The sequence below is a fragment of the Amia ocellicauda genome, chromosome 12 (assembly GCF_036373705.1).
Source record: "Amia ocellicauda isolate fAmiCal2 chromosome 12, fAmiCal2.hap1, whole genome shotgun sequence".
Classification (NCBI taxonomy): domain Eukaryota; kingdom Metazoa; phylum Chordata; class Actinopteri; order Amiiformes; family Amiidae; genus Amia; species Amia ocellicauda.
The window spans coordinates 40,805,517-40,826,911 of record NC_089861.1 but is presented as its reverse complement, the minus strand read 5'-3'; the positions used below and the strand labels follow the sequence as shown (position 1 = coordinate 40,826,911).

Genomic DNA, 21,395 nt, shown 5'->3' with positions numbered 1-21,395 from the left:
GTCTATACTGAACTGATGCTGGTCATGAAATGTACCCTGTGATGAGGTGTGCGTGATGGTAAAGCAGTAGCTCTTTTGGAGTATCAGGGCTCATAGTGTTGCATTTTTGCGGAGTTCTTCAACACAGGTTTGTATTTCACTATCATGTTTACTTTAAATAGCTCAGAGAAATGTCCTTTATTTAGAGCTTCTCTGAGACCCCTGATTGGAATTCACTGCTTTGTGCAGTACATCAGAATGTCAGTCACAGCTTTAATCACAATTCCTCTCAAATAAGCCTTCCTGGAATCCCGATTTAACCGATTAAAAATGTTTCTGTGTGGCTTTGTCTGTAACCTTCGGATGGACAGTACCAATTGCTTGCTTCATGTTTTGAACGGCTCTGATTCAAATGCTTAAAATCTTTAAAACCATTTTTAGTGAATGTTTCTTCGGTGTGGGAATCAGAACAAATGCCTGCATATCTACAGATAATTGCATTTCTGGCTATGCTGTATTCCATCCAGCGATACTTCTCATACCACCGCTGTGATGAAAAACTTTGGGATTTAACACAAATTAAAGCAAATGCCTGCAATTTTGGCCGTGTAGGTGACTCATCTATTCCTTATAAATCCGAGGGACAGTAAAATGTTTCCTTACCGAATTCAACACTGGCCTGTGGATGCAAAGCAGTGCTTATATTGGTTTCTTCCGATGCAGTTGGTGATTTATCAGGTTGTGTAATGTGCTGTTCTGATAGTTCTCTTCTCGTCTTTTGAAATAATTCAACAAATAATTTTGTTTCACCATTTGTAGGAACTCCGTTCACAACTACATTTGTTCAGTTGTCATGGTGTGATGCACTATGTAAAAAACCATTTACCACAGCCAGTTATAACCTGCTTGTGCATAACTTAGCCAAAATGTAACCATTAGACTTGAAAAGAACCAGCCCCCATGCTTTGGAATAAAGCCTGTGATTTTCCGAAACACGTTATTGCTTCAGAATCTTGTATTTATAATGTTTTTTTAACACGCGGGAGAAATTTTACACTCTCTGATTGGGTGGACCTGAGAGGTAAGTAGGTGGGCCATGGCCCAACCAGGCCCACCCAGGCCCACCCATGGCTACGCTCCTGTTGTGGCCCAGGTGCTTATTTGACACCCAGACTTACGGCCCACTGATTAATTTAGGTTGCCTTTATTAAAGAGTCTAAAGACGGCTGTCCGGTTCTGAACTTGGACCTGAAGTATTGTGTAGTATAAGTATCGCGTGTCTTCAAAGCATGCAGGGAAAATGTACAATGACTCGAGATCGTCACCCTTGAACTCCCTCACTACTTTTGTTCTCAGAAAGTAGCTGATAGAAACTTGCACACAACTAGTTATTCAGAGATAACATTACCACTTTAAACGATTTTTCAATTGGGCTATAGTGGCTGTTATAATGGGGTTTTAGATTTCCTAACATTGACTGGGAAAGCCCAGTTGAGACTACAGAAGCAGTAGTAGAAATGTTTTAGAGGGCAAACGACTGCTTTCTACCTCAATTAGTCAGGGAACCAACCAGAGAGAGCACATGCTATTTGATATTTTCAAACGACCAATGGTGAACTGCAGTCACAATATGGTTAGCTTTGAGGCATACTTTCACAAAACAAGGACCTACACTCAGTTGAGCCTCTTACTAAAAATGAAGCCACATTTCTTCAAATCATAAATGTAACCGCTACACTGTAAAAATTATTTGTTGACGCAACGTGACTTAGTCAAGTCATCTTGTTGCTTTGACTCAGTTTAGCAAACATGAAGTGATAAGTTCACTCACTGTTGAAATAACATGCAGTAAATTGAGCCAACGTACTCTATCAATTAATAAGCATTTAGAATTTTTAGTTAAGTCAACTGAAAAACATATTAATTGAACTTAATTTTTCAAGTTTTCACAACTATAAACCAAGTCTAATTGACAAAATAGTAATTCTTCCTCAACTTTCATTACTTACAGTGAGGGAAAAAAGTATTTGATCCCCTGCTGATTTTGTACGTTTGCCCACTGACAAAGAAATGATCAGTCTATAATTTTAATGGTAGGTGTATTTTAACAGTGAGAGACAGAATAACAACAAAAAAATCCAGAAAAACTCATTTCAAAAAAGTTATAAATTGATTTGCATGTTAATTAGGGAAAGAAGTATTTGATCTCCTATCAATCAGCAAGATTTCTGGCTCCCAGGTGTCTTTTATACAGGTAATGAGCTGACATTAGGAGCGCTCCTAAATCTCAGCTCGTTACCTGTATAAAAGACACCTGTCCACAGAAGCAATCAATCAATCAGATTCCAAACTCTCCACCATGGCAAAGACCAAAGAGCTGTCCAAGGATGTCAGGGACAAGATTGTAGACCTACACAAGGCTGGAATGGGCTACAAGACCATCGCCAAGCAGCTTGGTGAAAAGGTGACAACAGTTGGTGCGATTATTCGCAAATGGAAGAAACACAAAATAACTGTCAGTCTTCCTCGGTCTGGGGCTCCATGCAAGATCTCACCTCGTGGAGTTTCAATGATCATGAGAACGGTGAGGAATCAGCCCAGAACTACACGGGAGGATCTTGTTAATGATCTCAAGGCAGCTGGGACCATAGTCACCAAGAAAACAATTGGTAACACACTACGCCATGAAGGACTGAAATCCTGCAGCGCCCGCAAGATCCCCCTTCTCAAGAAAGCACATGTACAGGCCCATCTAAAGTTTGCCAATGAACATCTGAATGATTCAGAGGAGAACTGGGTGAAAGTGTTGTGGTCAGATGAGACCAAAATCGAGCTCTTTGGCATCAACTCAACTCGCCGTGTTTGGAGGAGGAGCAATGCTGCCTATGACCTCAAGAACACCATCCCCACCATCAAACATGGAGGTGGAAACATTATGCTTTGGGGGTGTTTTTCTGCTAAGGGGACAGGACAACTGCACCGCATCAAAGGGATAATGGACGGGGCCATGTACCGTCAAATCTTGGGTGAGAACCTCCTTCCCTCAGCCAGGGCATTGAAAATGGGTCGTGGATGGGTATTCCAGCATGACAATGACCCAAAACACACAGGAGTGGCTCAAAAAGAAGCACATTAAGGTCAAGGAGTGGCCTAGCCAGTCTCCAGACCTTAATCCCATAGAAAATCTGTGGAGGGAGCTGAAGGTTCGAGTTGCCAAACGTCAGCCTCGAAACCTTAATGACTTGGAGAGGATCTGCAAAGACGAGTGGACAAAATCCCTCCTGAGATGTGTGCAAACCTGGTGGCCAACTACAAGAAACGTCTGACCTCTGTGATTGCCAACAAGAGTTTTGCCACCAAGTACTAAGTCGAAGGGGTCAAATACTTATTTCCCTCATTAACATGCAAATCAATTTATAACTTTTGAAATGCATTTTTCTGGATTTTTTTGTTGTTATTCTGTCTCTCACTGCTAAAATACACCTACCATTAAAACTATAGACTGATCATTTATTTGTCAGTGGGCAAACGTACAAAATCAGCAGGGGATCAAATACTTTTTTCCCCCACTGTAAGTAATGAAAGTTGAGGAAGAATGACTATTAATTTCATTATTTGCAATCCACAAAGCCCATCTATAATCATTCAAACGCGGGCTACTTCATCTTTTCTTGCATGATCAGCAACTTTATCCCATGCTAATTAATACAAAAAAAATTTCAACTCCGGTAAAGTAGTATGTCATCATGACGTGATGGTTTTGGCACATGCGCATTACACAAAACGTTCATAGAACATATGTTTTGTGGTTACCTGAGCACGTTATTTAAAGTTTTACAATTCTGTTCAAGTTGAGGTTGTTGTAACTCATCTTATTGTGTGGTGAGACACTGCAATTTCACAGAACATGATTTTACTTGTCCAATTTCCAAAACGAGCTCTCTTCAATCTCCGTTTCAAATCCATGTTGATTTGCGGGTAATCACTGTATCCACTCAATCTTACTACAGTTGTAAGAAAACACCTGTAATGCTGTACAAATGCATGTGTTTTTCAAGCACATGAAAGATTGTAGACAGGTAGAGATCGCCACTTGAGTGCCAGACTGACTCTATTGTAAAGGGAAGGCAGGATTATGTGTTATATTTGAGTTATTATGTATTTAAATGACCAGTCAAAATAACCCGATTTTGGCTATTCTAGGTAAATGTGTTTATAACTTATTTATTTTCATGTTTATGCAGCTAAAACGCTGTAGGCATGTTTAATACATATAGTTAGGAATAGTCACGAATGGGTATATGCGCAGTGTATTTTGGAACACAGTATAATTCAAATTTGAATAACCAAAACGGTCAAATTGACCGGCTCTGCGCTTGTAGTGTTAAATGTGGGTGTCATATCGTGGGCCGCACTTCCATGTGTGACGGGCCGCAGGTCGAGAACCACTGCCCTATTCAGAACAGGTTGGTCAGATAGGACCAGAACCAGTGCAGACCCAAAGAACAGAGGACGAGCGTTAGGCAGACAAACCCCAGGGCCCCAGGGCCACAGGTTAGTGCTTTCCTGGAGGTCTTTAGCTCCCCTGTATAATGGACCATTCCAGAGAGATTCCCCTTTGCAGTCAATATCATCAGCTCAGCAGTTTGCCAATACAGATCCCTGGGGAGGTGGGGGCTCAAATCCAGGACCAGGGTTAGCCACCCCTAGCATAAAGCAAAACATTACATGTGTTTAAATGGTTGAAGTCAATACAGTGATTAATGAATTGATGTATTTATTGAGGTGGCTGTGACAGAGTGGCTATAGAGACTATTGCGCTCCTTCACAGCAGCGTCTCTGTTGCTTATATTAAGTTATACTAAGGTATGCTGAGCTGACGATATTGAGGTTTTTACTAAAGAAAAAACAGATAACATGCCACAGGTTAACAACCAGTCCAGTCAAACCCTAAGAGAGATCAGGATAAATGAGGAGGAGGTAGTAAAGGGACTAGCAGAATTAATAACAAACAAATCACCTGGGCCAGATGGTATATTTCCAACAGTACGTAAAGAAATTATGGAAATGATTGTATTAATTATTTCTAAATAGCACTGGTTTCACTGTTTTTGAATGTTTTGATGTTTTTTTTATTTGTCAAATGCATTGACCGTTATTGTTCTCAGATTCATCAGGTTCATCAGATTGTTTTGATAGTTTTTTTTGTTTGTTTGTTTTTTGTTTGTTGTTTTTTACATTTCAGTTAATTTGACAATTTTTTCACCATTGCATAAATTAAATAATCTAAAATGTGCTTTTTATTATTTTGTCTTGCTTTTCAAAGACAAAATCAATTACAAAACTACAATTAAAAAATATGTATTTAAGACTGAACATTAAACACTGTGCCAACAAAGCACAATAAATAAAATAAAATAAAATAGATAAATTTATATCTGGCCATCTTTGAGCCCCCCTTCTTGAATAGCCTACTGTGAAAGCCGGACACAAATAACGGGGAGAGAGAGAGGGAGAGTCTCCGGTTTCGGTTGTGTCCGGGCTTTATTTTGTTCAGGTATGTCAAAAAAGGGCGGAGATACAAAACAAAAACAAAATCAAAAGCAAAAACAAAAAGTGTCCACAATCGGGGTGCTCCGGGCAGACAGGGGTAATAGACTCAGTCCACCTTCTTGTCGGTTAGCTGCTTCCGTCGGGGAGGGAGAGGGATTAAATAAACAGGGCACAGCCCACTTTATAGCGAGACACTCCTTTTCAATGGTGCTATATTTACGCTCCTGGGCGATAATTGTTTGCTTAGATAGAGGACGGGGTGTTCCTGACCCCCAACACTCTGGGACAGGACCGTGCCCACTCCAACTTCTCAGGCGTCGGTCTGTAGAATGAAAGGGAGAGAGAAGTCAAGGCATTTAAAAAAAGGGTGTTGGCAGAGGCGGTCCTTAATCGCCTGGAAAGCCACCTGGCACTGCTCCGTCCACTGGACCGTATCTGGAGCACCTTTTCGCATCAGTTCGGTCAGGGGGTAAGCCAGGGTGGCAAAGTCCGGCAGAAACTGGCGATAATACCCGGAAAACCCCAAAAACTGCCGAACTTCCTTTTTGGACTTAGGAGGCGGACAGGAGGCAATAGCGAACACCTTGTCAACGACTGGCCGTACCTGCCCCCCTCCTAAGAGGTACCCCAGATACTTGGTCTCCCTCCTCCCAACTGTTCACTTGCCCGGGTTTTCCGTGAGCAGCGCCCAGCCGATCCAGCAACTCATCCACACGGGGCATCGGATAGGCATCAAACCTAGACACTGCATTGAGCTCCCTATAATCAACGCAGAATCTAGTGCTGCCGTCAGGCTTTGGCACCAAGACTATAGGGCTACACCATTCCGATTGTGACTTTTCAATGACTCCCAGCTCCAACATCTTCTGCACCTCTTCATTGACAGCCTACTTTTTGTAATAGGGGGTGCGATAGGGTTTGACACGCACGCAGTGGTCCAGTGCTGTGTGGATGTGGTGTTCAATGAGAGGTGTGAGCACGGGTCGGTGAGAAAAGACATGCTGGAAGCAGCACAATAAAGAGCAAACGTGCTGTTTCTGGGCGTTTGTTAAATGGGCGTTTGTTAAATTGAGTTCAGTGCGAACCTCAGAAACAGCGGCTTCAGACTCTTTATTGTGGGGGGAACTAAAAGCACCCAATGCTTCCTGCTCTCGCCACTTCTTCAGCATGTTCAGATGATAGATCTGCTTTTACCTCCGACGATCTGGGCGACACACCTCATAATCAACATCCCCTAAGCGGCGTGTGACCAAAAAGGGTCCCTGCCACTTAGCCAGCAGTTTAGATGTTGAATTTGGGAATAACACCAGTACCTTGTCCTTGGGTGAACGATCGTAACCGGGCTCTCCTGTTGTACATGCGCTGTTGTCGCTCCTGGGCCTGTAAGAGATGCAACTGTGCAAGTTTCCCCAGTGCCGATAGCCGATCTCTCAGGTCCAGGATGTGCTGTACCATAGAGGTCTGGGAGGGGGCGGTCGCCTCCCAGTCCTCCTTTATTAAGTCGAGGATGCCCCTCAGCCGCCTCCCGTACAGCAGCTCGAAGGGAGAGAAGCCAGTGGACGTCTGGGGCACCTCGCGTACAGCGAACAGCAGGGGTGGCAATAACTTGTCCCAGTCCCAAGCGTCTGTGCTCACAAACTTACAGATCATGTTCTTTAGGGTTTTATTAAAGAGCTCCACTAGGGCGTCTGTCTGGGGATGATAGATTGAGGTCCTGATGGACTTTATCCCCAGCAGCCTACAGAGGTCTCGCATCACGCGTGACATGAATGGAGAGCCCTGATCTGTCAGGATTTCCTTTGGGATCCCCACCCGAGTGAAGACCTTAAACAGCTCCTCGGCGATCCTAGTCGCTGACATTGTCCGTAGACGAATTGCCTCCAGGTACCGAGTGGCATAGTCTACTATGACCAGCACAAATTGATACCCCGCGGAGCTTTTCTCCAACGGACCGATCAAATCCATCCCAATGCGCTCAAATGGTATCTCCATGAGAGGCAGCGGTACCAGCGGAGCCCACGGTACTGCACTGGCATTGGTCTTCTGGCACTCCGGACAGGCAGCACACCATCTTTCTACCTCCTTTTTGATGCCTGGCCAGAAGAATCGGTCCATTATCCGGCTTAAGGTCTTGTCACGACACAGGTGACCTGCCCCAGCCAAATCAGATGAGAGCCTATGATCCTTAATATTAGATAGATAGTTTTCACTAGCGAGCACCCGGCCGGGCGATGTCCAGGCTGCCCGCAACGTCACCGTGGTTTTTCCAGGGGACCACACACTGCCGGGGGAGAGAGAAAAAGAAGGAGCTAAGGAGGCAGATTTGTTTTTGGGACAGGCAAGGCGAGAAGGGGAAGTGGGTCGGGGAGAAACATGTTTAGGTGTGGTGTTTGGCAACATGCTGGTATCCAGGACAGTCGGGTCAGAGGGGGTCTTGGGAATGGAAGGGAGGGTGCCCGCCGTCGGGCATCAGAAGGTGGCATCGTCCCGGGCAATGATGGTTCTCTGCCAGCCTGGTGCCAGCCTTCAGGTTGGACGTGGGAGATGGCAGATGAACTGCTCCAAGGCCACCAGGTCGGCAACTTCCGTGGCTTGAGCCAGCGGTGGCAGGCACCGGGAGCCAGGTTCGAACCGGAGGCTTCTGAGCTTTCGGCGCTGGCCGTCCGACGTCAGACCGACCCGGTCCAGGACACTGTCCCTCAGACTTTTGTAGTCTAGGGCATCCTCGGGACGAAGCACTCGGGTGGCAGGGGAGCCAGGCGTACCGCCCACTCCGACTCCGGCCAGTCGCAACACCGGGCAGTGCGCTTGAAGATGGTAAGAAAAGCCTCCGGGTCATGAAGTGAGCACTGACTCCGGTGGTACTCGATCCCACAACCATTGAATGACCACTGCCCTTTTCACTAAAAGTCCAACGCGCTATCCATTGCGCCACAGAGCATGCCTACTGATGATGGGGCATCTCAGCGTGCTTGTACAAGTAGCATTTACAGATGTGTTTTTTTAATCGCTCTCTCTGATATAGAGATGAAAGGAAATGATGGGTTCTTCTTTTAGATAATACGACTCATGTTGACTTGACTGTGAGGGAAAGTTTTTGTCAGGCACACTGTCTGTGTGTTTGTCTGTCTATCTGTGGCTGTCTGTGTGTCTGTGGCAGTCTGTGCTTGTGGCTGTCTGTGTGTGTGTCTGTGGCTGGACCGATGGGGCTGATTGGAAACATCATCGACCTGGGTTTCTCTTCATCACAGATACATCTTTCGCTGCCCACATGCCCGAATTGCTTTTCAGCTGGATCACAGCCTCGCCCCAGGTGGGCAAAACCTCCAAAAGTGGTACAAACTCATCCACGTATTCCAGTGTTTCCGAGAAAGCTTGGCATAGTGAGTGAGAAAGTCAACCCTGACGGTGTGGCGACAGATGAGAAGCCACGGAATTGATGCACTCTGTGATGTCATAGAAGTCAGCTGTGAGAGAGTTCTGAGATGTCATCGCTGAACTGGCAGTGAAGGGAGAGGGAGAGGAAGGCAAAGCATGTACATGGCTTCTCTCGCTGACTGGGCAAGATTGGATTAATGAGAGAGTGCAAGGACGGAAATGCAGTTGTTTTCTCGAAGAGTGTAGAAGAGTTTTCTGGTCTCCTGATGGAGGCGTGGGTTCAAATACCACTTCTGACAGACTGATTTATAGCATGACCAATGCTAGGAATTGCAAAAGTGTTCTTTTATTTTCTGACACTAAGCTGTTGGTCACCTCGACTCGGTTGCATAAGTGTTGAAAGTCACGGATTCCCGCAATTCTGTGGCCGCATTCTCAAGGCTATCTTCTATAATACACCTCTCAAAAAAATAAGGGAACAAGTAATCATCACAGCATAATACCAAGTCAGTTACAGTTCAGGCATATTAATCTGTACAGTTAGGAAGCCTAAGCGGTTGTGAATCACTGTCTCTTGTTTTGGTGCAAATGAAAGTGACAGCAGGTGCACCGGAGATAGGCAACAGCAAGACAACCCCAAAAAGGGAATGGTTTTGCAGGTGGTGGCCACAGACGATTGCTCTCTCCTTATCCTTCCTGACTGATTCTTCTCTAGTTTTGCCTTTTGCTAGTGTCCTTGTCACTACTGGAATTATGAGGTGCTCCCTGCAGCCCATTCAGGTTGCACAGGTAGTCCAGCTCCTCCAGTATGGCACATCCATACGTGCCGTCTGAAGAAAGTTTTCTGTGTCTCCCAGTACAGTCTCAAAAGCATGGAGGTGGGAGAGTTACGAATTATGCAATGTATGGTGAAGATCTTGAGGTTTCCTAGATTTTGATCACGGAGATCCGATGTGTGATTTAAGTGTTCCCGCAGTTTTCTTGATCAGTATATAATCTCGCGGTGGATGTATACATCCTCTCAGAATGGCCGAGTGGTCTAATTTGCCAGACTTAAGGTGTTGTTCCCTTGAAGAGTGTAGAAGGGTTTTCTGGTCTCCTGATGGAGGCGTGGGTTCAAATCCCACTCCTGACAGATTGATTTATAGCATCACCAATGCTAGGAATTGCAAAAGTGTTCTTTTCACACTTGTGTGTAATGCATTTTGCACCCAAATTACATAAACATGAGGAAATGCCTGGCAGAGAGACTCCTTTTGATGGCCGGTTAGCTCAGTTGGTTAGAGCGTGGTGCTAATAACGCCAAGGTCTTGGGTTCGATCCCCACATCGGCCAAGACCGATCGTAGGTGCTCATCCGTCTAGTTCGAGTCCTGTTTTTTGAATGTTTGACATGAAACTCCCTGAAGGCAAGCGTAGTAGTGCACTTAAGCAGTGGTAGGATCCACAAGACTTCATCAAGCCGTGTCAAAGTCGGCCATCTACATGCACACAGGAAAATGTCCTTTCGCCGCTTTGCTTTTCTCAGAACACTTCATTTGCATTCTGTCCTCTGATAGTTTCAACTCGTGGGCTCCTGCCAATTCCTTATTACACAGACTTGGAGAGGGAAGCAATGCCAGTGGCTTCAAGAATCAACGCAAGTTTCATGAATGGCACATCTAAGCCATGGTGCCAACCAGACATTGAGCTGTTGGTCACCTCGACTCGGTTGCATAAGTGTTGAAAGTCACGGATTCCCGCAATTCTGTGGCCGCATTCTCAAGGCTATCTTCTATAATACACCTCTCAAAAAAATAAGGGAACAAGTAATCATCACAGCATAATACCAAGTCAGTTACAGTTCAGGCATATTAATCTGTACAGTTAGGAAGCCTAAGCGGTTGTGAATCACTGTCTCTTGTTTTGGTGCAAATGAAAGTGACAGCAGGTGCACCGGAGATAGGCAACAGCAAGACAACCCCAAAAAGGGAATGGTTTTGCAGGTGGTGGCCACAGACGATTGCTCTCTCCTTATCCTTCCTGACTGATTCTTCTCTAGTTTTGCCTTTTGCTAGTGTCCTTGTCACTACTGGAATTATGAGGTGCTCCCTGCAGCCCATTCAGGTTGCACAGGTAGTCCAGCTCCTTCAGGATGTCACATTCATCCGTGCTATCAGAAGAACCAGAAGGACCAGTATCTGCTTTTTTGTGCGAGGAGGAACAGGAGGAGCATTGCCTGAGCCCTCCAAAATGACCTCCAGCGGTCTACTGGTGTGCATGTTTCTGACTAAACTGTCAGAAACAGACTCTATGAGGGTGGCACGAGGGCCCGTCATCCTCTAGTGGGACCTGTGCTCACAGCCCAGCACCGTGCAGCTCGATTGGTATTCGTGAAAAAGTCTGGAGGCACCGTGGTGAACGTTATTCTGTCTGCAACATCATCCAGCATGATCGGTTTGACTGCTGGTTTGGAGAGAAACACAAAGTGTCCTCTGTGTATTCACTATGCAACCATCAACAACTCTGACCTGGTCATATATATGTCCCAGGGCATCATCCTGTGTCTGGTCCATAGCGAAATCGGATACCCGGTTGAAGGCGGGATCCAGTGTCGGGCCTTCCACTGGAAGAAGGAGAGAGGAGGTGAGTCCCAGAACTCGTTCCTTCCCATGGGTCCAACAGGGTACTGTTGGCTGCTACACGACTGGAGTCAGAGGGAAGGCTGTCCCTGCCCCTCTCATCACCTGCAGTCACTAATGGTGATCGGTCCCCAGAGACATGTCCCAATTGTGCCCCAGCCAAATCAGACAATGAGAGCCTAGGATCTTTAATATTGGACAGAAATTCAGAGCCTCTGGGTTGTCCTCCGGTCCCATCTTTGGAATCTGCAGACCTTCCCAAGCCGGGTTTGCTGCGGCCACAGCAGGGTTAGGTGCAGGAGCTGGTACTTGAAGTTGCTGGACAAGCGTCTCGAGAGTTTGTTGTTTTTGAGCCTGCAGCTTCACCACTGGGGCCAACAACTGTTCCACTGGAGACGCCTCCATAGCTGTCCTTCCGGGTACAGAGTTCAGGGTAAGTATGTCACAAAGCTTCCCCACATTGGCCACCAAATGTAAATGCCGGACACAATAAACGGAGAGAGTCTCGGGTTCCGGCGGTGTCCGAGCTTTATTGGGGTTCACAATAGTCCAACAGAAAAAAACACAAAAAGGGGAAAACAAGGCAAAACCAGCACACAAAACATCCACACAAACAGGGTGCTCCGGGCAGTCACAATAAAGTCTCCCTCGGGGATGGAGAGGGATTAAATAGATGAAGCACACCTGCCAATGACGTCACAGTCGCCTCAGTGATCATTGCCTGCAGCCGTGAGCTCACAAGCTGTCTGCGAAGCAGCGGACAACACGGCTGCAACACATGAGCACCTAATTAGTGTGCGTCAGCAGCAGCCATGCCGTGACAGACAGTGTCCTGCCAAAATCACAATAAGATGTATAAAAGTACAGAAAAACAAAATGTAATAAACTATAAATGATCTTTAATACATAGAACTAAAGAAAATAGGTTTAGTGTTTACAGATTCCTTTTTGGAAATACAATGACATGCATTACAAATGAGTATTTACATTTTATTTACAGCTGGTGCTCATGTGTCACTGTGCCCCTCAGGCTGTGGCAGGCGGTGACATATTGGGCAGCCAGGGAGGCTGTGTGTCCCTCCTCCAGGAGGACTGACCATTTTTATTTTTTCTCAGTTTTGTCAAAGGTAGGGTGGCATTCATTATTTTGTTAAGGAATGTGTCCCTTATTTTGGGCATATTTATTGCATTGCAGGAGGAAGTGCAACTCTCTCTCTCTGTCTCTTTCTCTCTCTGTGTGCGTCCGTCTGTCACTGGAGGCGTTTGTCGTCCCCGTCCAGTGACACCCTCTTAACTCCCCCGGCCCCCTGGAGCGTGACCTACAGCCGAAGGGAGCGCCTGAGGGCTGGTTGGAAGCATCTTGGACTCGGGTTCCTCTTCATCACCAGAAGGGGGAGCCGGAGTAGATTCCTGCAGAGATTGACACTTGTTTTTTTGTTTCAGCAGAAACAGTGCGGAGGCGACCCAAATCCTGCTGGGGGGAGGTGTTTAAAAAAAAAAAGTTTTATCTTCTTCATAATGACATTATCCTTCAAGAAAAGACAAAGGGCATCAGATGATCAATACGTTAATACATCTCTTATAATCTCTCTTTAAAATACCAACTATTACAATGTTAACCATACATAAACAAAACAACTTATGCTTTTGTTTTTAATGTTGCTAGATCTCACAGTGATAAAATAAGGAAGATATGGTTTAACCAAAAAAGTTGATAAAACATTTCTTGGCAGAGCGCAAACAGAGGACATGTAAATAGGCTGACATTAAATTAAAGATAAGATTCTAAATAAGCTATCTTTTCTCTTCAGTCATGATGAGGAAAAATTGATAACTTGAATAATTTCATTCAGAATGACAAAGTTGCTCAATGTAAGCGCATTTTTCAGAGTAACGTTAGCACAGCTTCCTACAAATTGTCTGATAGATAAGATTAAAAAAGAAATCAGCTATCGGCTATGTTACAAATGAGAATTATACTATTAATATTGTACATTTATGATCATTATGTTTGTAGTTTGGATATGTCGATAATATATTTGACAGTAAATGGGTTTTATACGGTGTGTCCAAAAAAACTAAACAAAAACCCATCCCAATTTGCGTTACGTGATCGGGACCACTCCGTGGACCACAGTGCCGAGGTCCGGACCACTCAGTCGCTGTGGTCCAGACCTTGGACCAAAAAATGTTACAACCCCTACTGCTCCGCTGTGTCAGTTGTTTCTGTAACTGAATCACAAAACTGGGTTTTGATGTGCTCCCCACGTGCGTGTTTACAACGTCACTGAAGAAAAAAAACATCGAATCTGGAACACTGACAAGAATTGGAAGAAGCCGTGGCTGTGGCTAACTGTGTCTGTGAGTAGTATAGATGGCAGCATCACTTATTTTGACAGCCGGAAGTCCCGCCCTCCCTATGTACCTTTGAACTGGAACTCCTCTCTCCTTCCCAGCACCCCCCTGGGTTACTCTTTGACCCTGCCTCCTTATGTACCATTGAACCGGAACTCCTCTCTCCTTCCCAGCACCCCCCTGGGTTACCATTTGACCCTCCCTTGTCAGCCATCTTGGATGATATCGGCCATTTTGACTGATATCGGCCATTTGTAAGGTCATAGGTCATCTGGTAAGATGGTAGCCATTTTGTTAGGGTGACATCCATCATGGTGAATGTCCAAGGGCACCTCACACTGCTGGTGTGGAGGTGTAATGTTTAATAGCATAAACTGTGTTTTTAAGGTTATATTGTTTTATGATACTGTTTAAGTAAATAAAAAGAGAATAAAAGTTTTAAATACAGATATATATATATATAATCAATAGGTTATATTGTTTTATGATACTGTTTTAGTAAATAAAAAGAGTATAAGAAAAGAAAAGTTTTATATTTTATTTTAGGTTATAATGTTTTATGATTTGTTTTAGTAAATTAAAAAATAAGAAAAATAAAAGTTGTATATACACATATATATTTTATTTTAGATTATGTTTGATTATACTGTTTTAGTAAATTAAAAAATAAGAAAAATAAACGTTTTATATATATTTAAGGTTACACTGTTTTATGATACTGTTTTAGTAAATTAAAAAGAAAAATTAATATTTACCCAGAGTGGGATTTGAACCCACATGTGTTTTTAGTTTATATGTTTTATGATTAGGGTTAGGATGATACTGTGTTTGCAAAATAAAAAGGTAAGAAAAAATCGATTAAGAAATGTATAGACTTACATATATTGCATGTCATTACATATATATTTAAGCAAACACAGATAAACACACATACCTATATCTCTTTAGTTTATATTTATCAATAGACAATAGAGAACAACAGTGAAATATATAGAATTATATCTGTTCATTTTGACCAGCACTGTACTTATTATATTTGTTACATTAGTGAATGCTCAAACGTAGCCTTAACATGTATCATATTTAAGAATATACTGCATTTCATTCCATTACACACACACACACAAACATATATATATCTTGTTAGGTTTTATTTATCAATAGACACTAAAGACATGCACACCACTTTTCTTAGAGAGACACAGTGAAGCACTATTTGTGAATACTCATATGTAATAAATAATATATGTATATATGATTTGTTTGTGCTCAAATGTATAGAATTAATAAAATACACACACACACACACAATGGTGACTTTTATTGTGGCAATCAAGCATTTTACAACATGGAACATAGTCAGAAGTAGAAAAAGATACTCCATGAAATGTTGTATAGATACTTGTAATCATTAATTTCTGGTTCACAACACCAACATTGGACAGAAAGAAACACTGACCTGTACAGAGTAATGTCATTTCCAGCATATTCCATATATATTCTATTCAGTCTTTCACTCTTGGCTTCTTTTTCAAAGTTATACCAGGTTCTGGCGACAAAGTACATCAGGTATCTATTGTAAATAAAGTGAGAAACACTTAAGTTTCTATTCCTTTGGAAATACCTTATTTTTCAAACCTACAAATACATGGTGACAACTGCAAGCATGACACACATACAAAACACAGAAATAGGGACCACACTGCAAGGATATAATAAGCACAAATGGTATTTTACTGCAAATTTTAAGTTTTGTAAAATTATTTATGTAACTTCTAGGAGTAATCTGCAAACTACATAGTGAAAATGCAGTCAGTCTTCAGGAAACACACACAGCAGACTGAAATAAGCACAACGTCATATTTATATGAACCAAAACTGCATTCTACTAAACCCTGAAACTCTGAAAAATCACTACAAACTCTATGTTTTGTAAAATGGCTTATTTCACAGACACAGAAACAAATAGGCTCACCCTCAACATATTCCAACACTTACAAAAATTATGATGTAAACTTAAAGGTTTACCAGTAGTACAGGGGTATTATTAATCTATTCATGCAACTTTTAGACACTTGTCTAATACAGAGCTAACAACTGCATTGATAGCGGGTAGCAGGGCTTTGACAATGCTGTGCGGTGGGGTTTAAAATGACTTTGTAGGCCAGGGCTTTAAAACCTTACCCCATTGTAACATTTTCAAATTAGCCTCCAACCCCTAAAATACTAAGACATGTTTTTTGTATCATATGTATCATGTTGTTATACTATGTACATTAATGTGGTTTATAATTTTGATTTAATTTGACATAATTTTATCATATTTTTAATTACAAATTCATATATATAAATAACAAATACTATATAATAATAGTAATAATAATGCAAAAACATATTAAGCAATCATATTTTTACTTACAGAATAATATATTTAAAATAACAATATAATAATTTAATAATAATAATAATAATAATAATAATAATAATAATTTAAAAACATATTAAACAAAACTCACCCTGACTTTGTCACAACCTCAGGATGGGGAACCTCTGCTGTAGACCCTCATCCACTCTGTCAACAGTTTGTAGGTGACATGTGCAGAAACATGAAAACTCAGTCTTGGTGGGGTGTTTCTGTCCAGTGGTCTGATCTGATACAACTTTCTACTACATTTCATATTCTATTAAAATATAACAAATTAGTAGTTCATAAAAAAGTGCTCTTGCTACTCTTATGAGTGTCTCTACAGCCCCTCATTGCTCCCTTGCATTACAGAGCATGACACGTGCTCTTCACATTAAAATTCACATTCATGTTGATGTAGGACTCGTCAACACAAAACTGTACAAAAATACATGAAATACATAAACAATACAAACATTAAGAACAGAAACCACTTTCAATCTGACATTTCACAGTATAGAAATTAAATAAGTTTGAATTACCTCATGGTTTTCCTCAGGCTCGGAGCCAGGCCCCATGTTGCCATCAGTGTCAGAAGCTGAGCGCTCTGTGTAAGATTCAGAATAACGTTCAGCTGTGTGCGGTGGAGAGGGGAAATGGAGATGCAGAGCAGGCAGAGTGTCTGTGAGACGGGTTTCTGTCCTGCTTGTCCTGCAGAGCCTCTCTTATCTGAAATGGCACTGGACACAACCAAAGCAGCAACGTCCCACAGGCAACAGGTCCTTAAGAGAGAACACTGTCAAATTTAACATTCAATAAAAGTCCACAGTTTTGACCATTTTCAGTTGAATTAATCCTCCGCATCAAATGCATTGAGACCATACACAGCTTTCAGATGCCTTGTACTTTAAGATATGTTGTATATTTAGGCTACCCTGTTATTGCTTGAATAAAATGTTATTTTATGAGAGCAGTAAGAAAAAGGGGGAACAAAGATATATAATTCAATTAATAATTTTAAGCACTCTTGCTATTAGAAATAACTAAGATGAAGGCCTAAACTGGCTATCTAGTAACTGTTTAAAAATAAATGGTTTTCCGTGAGTGTGCTAAAGAAATGAACTTCTCATTTCTGTCATTACAGTGAACTAACTGGAATACGTACAGCATACACCTAACAATTGCTAAGAATTAAATGCTTTTCTTTATGAAATGTAAGATTAGTGCTCAAAATAATTAGACATCTATATTTCTAACTGGGCTTGATTATGTTGACTGTTTATGGCTGTGCTTTGCCATTAATTCCAGTTTTCACCTTGTTCTCTATGGGTTGGTTTCAGAGCATGATTAGCACTAGTTTAAGTACATTACTCAGAATATGTCACTCACCATTGTTTGGTATACAAAATGATTTAGCCTGAAGGACAATAAAGCATTGGTATATAGTACTATACTAGGCTAGCAAAAGTAATTTACCCATGTACATAAACAACCTACAGTCTGAATTCAACCTTCTTGGCTCTGACTCACATGTACCAACTTTTAAAATCTCAATTTGACTTACTAGTAAAAGTTACAAAGTGAGAGGGATTTAACCATAGACAAAGAACGATAGGTTGCATATGCAACCCCGGTTATCTGAGAAAAGAAGGACTGCCCAAGGGGGAGGGGTTTTCAGCGTGCATCGCTGGAACGCATCGAAGACTTTTGTCTATCAAAGCTGCCATTGGCCCTTGTGCCCGTCACTCAAACAGGACCCTTCCACTTCCTGTTTGTATAAAAGGTGACGTCTGCACAAGGACTTCCTCTTTTTGCCGGGAGCTTGAACTCCCGCGCGAGCTTGCAACCCTTGGGCAGTGCTTGTTTTCTCAGATAACCGGGGTTTCATACGCAACCTATCGTTATCTTTCGAGTCAGAAGCACTGCCCAAGGGGGAGGTGTTACAGTATAACCAAACCGTCGCAAGGGAGGAGGCAGCGAGCTGGTAAGAGAGCCTGCCCCGAGGCGAACCTACTAGGAGCCGTACCAACTCTATGATAGAACCACAGGGGCCCCTTGGGCCACATCTGGGCTGCTCAGACGCGAAGACCACAGTCACGCTGAACTGGGAAGAAATAAGCAATGGTGTATCCACAGGCAACAAGACCTTGTGCCTACCATGAAGCCTAGTAATAGCAGTCTCCTGCTCTACTAGCAGGGCTAGGAGCAGGGCCAATACCCAGACCACACCATATAAGCACAGGTCGCAGTCCGTTGAGCCCGTGCTCAACATACAGCGGGCTACCCAGACTAGATAGCCACTGCTGGATTGTTCAATTACGAATAATGGAACTATATACACAGTGGACCAACAAGAACCAACTCAAGTGCCTTCCGCTGGACACCGCAGCAGTGGCCTCAGCACTAGCATAGCTAGGGCGGGGCCACAGACTGCTGGCAAAGGAACTATATACATAGCGAAGCACGAGTGCCCTCGCTAACAACAGGAGCAGTTGTCCATTCTAAACTTAATAAGGAGCGGACAAGCTCAACTGTATATTCTAAAGAACTATATACACTGCGGGGCGCAGGAGCCAGTTCATGCACCACACACATGACACAGGAGCAGGATACCCACTGCGGAAGCTAGCGGCAACAGATGCTCTAATGATGTCAATAAATGAACTATATACACAGCGGGGCACAAGAGCAAACTCAAAGCCTACTGCTGAATACAGCAGCAGCGGCCCTCAGCACAGCTAGTATAGCTAGGGAGGGGCCAAGGCCTGCTGACAAAGGAACTATGTACAATGGCGGGGTACACGTGTAAAAAACACATGCACTCCCACCTATAGAATGAACTGTATACAAGTCACAGTCCGGTAGGAAGGGATAACGGTTCTGCATTGCTTTTCCCAAGCATGCTCAACAGGGGCAGACAGGGATAGAAAAGCCAGGAGCCAGTGCCTAACAGGCTACTGCGACTCAGCTGAAGCCAACACCGGATTCCCAATAGAAGGAACTGGGCCCGTCACGTCCAGCCTGTACAACCGAACAAAGGTGTGCGGCAAGACCCAACTCGCAGCCGCACAGATGTCTGCCAGTGGGGCGCCTTGGAAAAAGGGCCCACGACGTGGCTACACCTTGAGTCGAGTAGGCCACCAGGTGTTCAGGCACTGGGGCTCCAGTTGACTCATAAGCCGTGGTAATGGTGTCCACAATCCAGTGCGAGAGGCGCTGCTTTGATAGCGCCCGGCCACAAACAATTGGTCCGAACATCGAATGTCCTTGGTGCGCTTCAAATAGCACCTGAGAGCCCGCAGCAGGTCAACAGGTGTAGCCTACTCTCCTCCTCCGAAGAGAAGGGTGGAGGATGGAAAGCCATCAACTCAATAGGCCTGTTGATATGGAAAGGAGACAGCACCTTCGGGAGGAATGCAGGATTAGGTCAAAGTGTAACCCTGGAACCATCTCCTGCAAAACGGACACACACAGGGTGAACAGACAGGGCATGTGACTCGCTGACGTGATTGCCAGCAAAAACGCCGTCTTCAGTGACGCAAACCTTAAGTCATATGACTGCAAGGGCTCAAATGGGGCCTTAGAAAGCGTGTCCAGCACTACATTAAGGCGCCATGCGGGCAAAGAAGGAGCGTGGGTAGGCCTCTGCCTACGTGCACCTTTCAGAAACTGCGCTGCTAAAAAATGAGGGTCCGGAGGCTCGCCATCAATCCTGACATGACATGAGGAGAGGGCGGCTAAATAAACCTTGAGCAGCCAGTAGGGCACAGATCTGGTCCATCTTGGTGCAGCATCTCGCCCCCTGTCTTTCAGGACGTGACTAGGACCCCGCGGGTCCGGTCCCTGACAGAGGGGGCAGATCACGTCACCACTCCAAGCCGGTAGCATGCGGTGGCCACACGTGGCACAGCAGCGGGGACGGGAGGAGGAGGAACGGGGTCTCTCCATACCGTCAATACCACGCTCGATATTGTTATTTTATATATATTATTTTGTAAGTAAAAATATGATTGCTTAATATGTTTTTGCATTATTATGACTATTATTATATAGTATTTATTATTTATATATATGAATTTGTAATTAAAAATATGATAAAATTATGTCAAATTAAATCAAAATTATAAACCACATTAATGTACATAGTAATACAACATGATACATATGATACAAAAAAACATGTCTTAGTATTTTAGGGGTTGGAGGCTAATTTGAAAATGTTAAAATGGGGTAAGGTTTTGAAGCCCTGGCCTACAAAGTCATTTTAAACCCCACCGCACAGCATTGTCAAAGCCCTGCTACCCGCTATCAATGCAGTTGTTAGCTCTGTATTAGACAAGTGTCTAAAAGTTGCATGAATAGATTAATAATACCCCTGTACTACTGGTAAACCTTTAAGTTTACATCATAACAAGTGTTGGAATATGTTGAGGGTGAGCCTATTTGTTTCTGTGTCTGTGAAATAAGCCATTTTACAAAACACAGAGTTTGTAGTGATTTTTCAGAGTTTCAGGGTTTAGTAGAATGCAGTTTTGGTTCATATAAATATGTCGTTGTGCTTATTTCAGTCTGCTGTGTGTGTTTCCTGAAGACTGATTGCATTTTCACTATGTAGTTTGCAGATTACTCCTAGAAGTTATATAAATAATTTTACAAAACTTAAAATTTGCAGTAAAATACCATTTGTGCTTATTATATCCTTGCAATGTGGTCCCTATTTCTGTGTTTTGTATGTGTGTCATGCTTGCAGTTGTCACCATGTATTTGTAGGTTTGAAAAATAAGGTATTTCCAAAGGAATAGAAACTTAAGTGTTTCTCACTTTATTTACAATAGATACCTGATGTACTTTGTCACCAGAACCTGGTATAACTTTGAAAAAGAAGCCAAGAGTGAAAGACTGAATAGAATATATATGGAATATGCTGGAAATGACATTTCCCTGTACAGGTCAGTGTTTCTTTCTGTCCAATGTTGGTGTTGTGAACAAGAAATTAATGATTACAAGTATCTATAAAACATTTCATGGAGTATCTTTTTCTACTTCTGACTATGTTCCATGTTGTAAAATGCTTGTTTGTCACAATAAAAGTCACCATTGTGTGTG

General features: G+C 43.1%; 1 non-coding gene across 1 annotated transcript; it reads left to right on the top strand.

Annotated features, from left to right (window-relative positions):
- Window positions 1–10,171: 10,171 nt before the first annotated feature.
- On the top strand, window positions 10,172–10,245 carry trnai-aau (transfer RNA isoleucine (anticodon AAU)). Its single transcript has one exon. It is a non-coding gene; the product is annotated as a tRNA-Ile (tRNA).
- The last annotated feature ends 11,150 nt before the right edge of the window (window positions 10,246–21,395 follow it).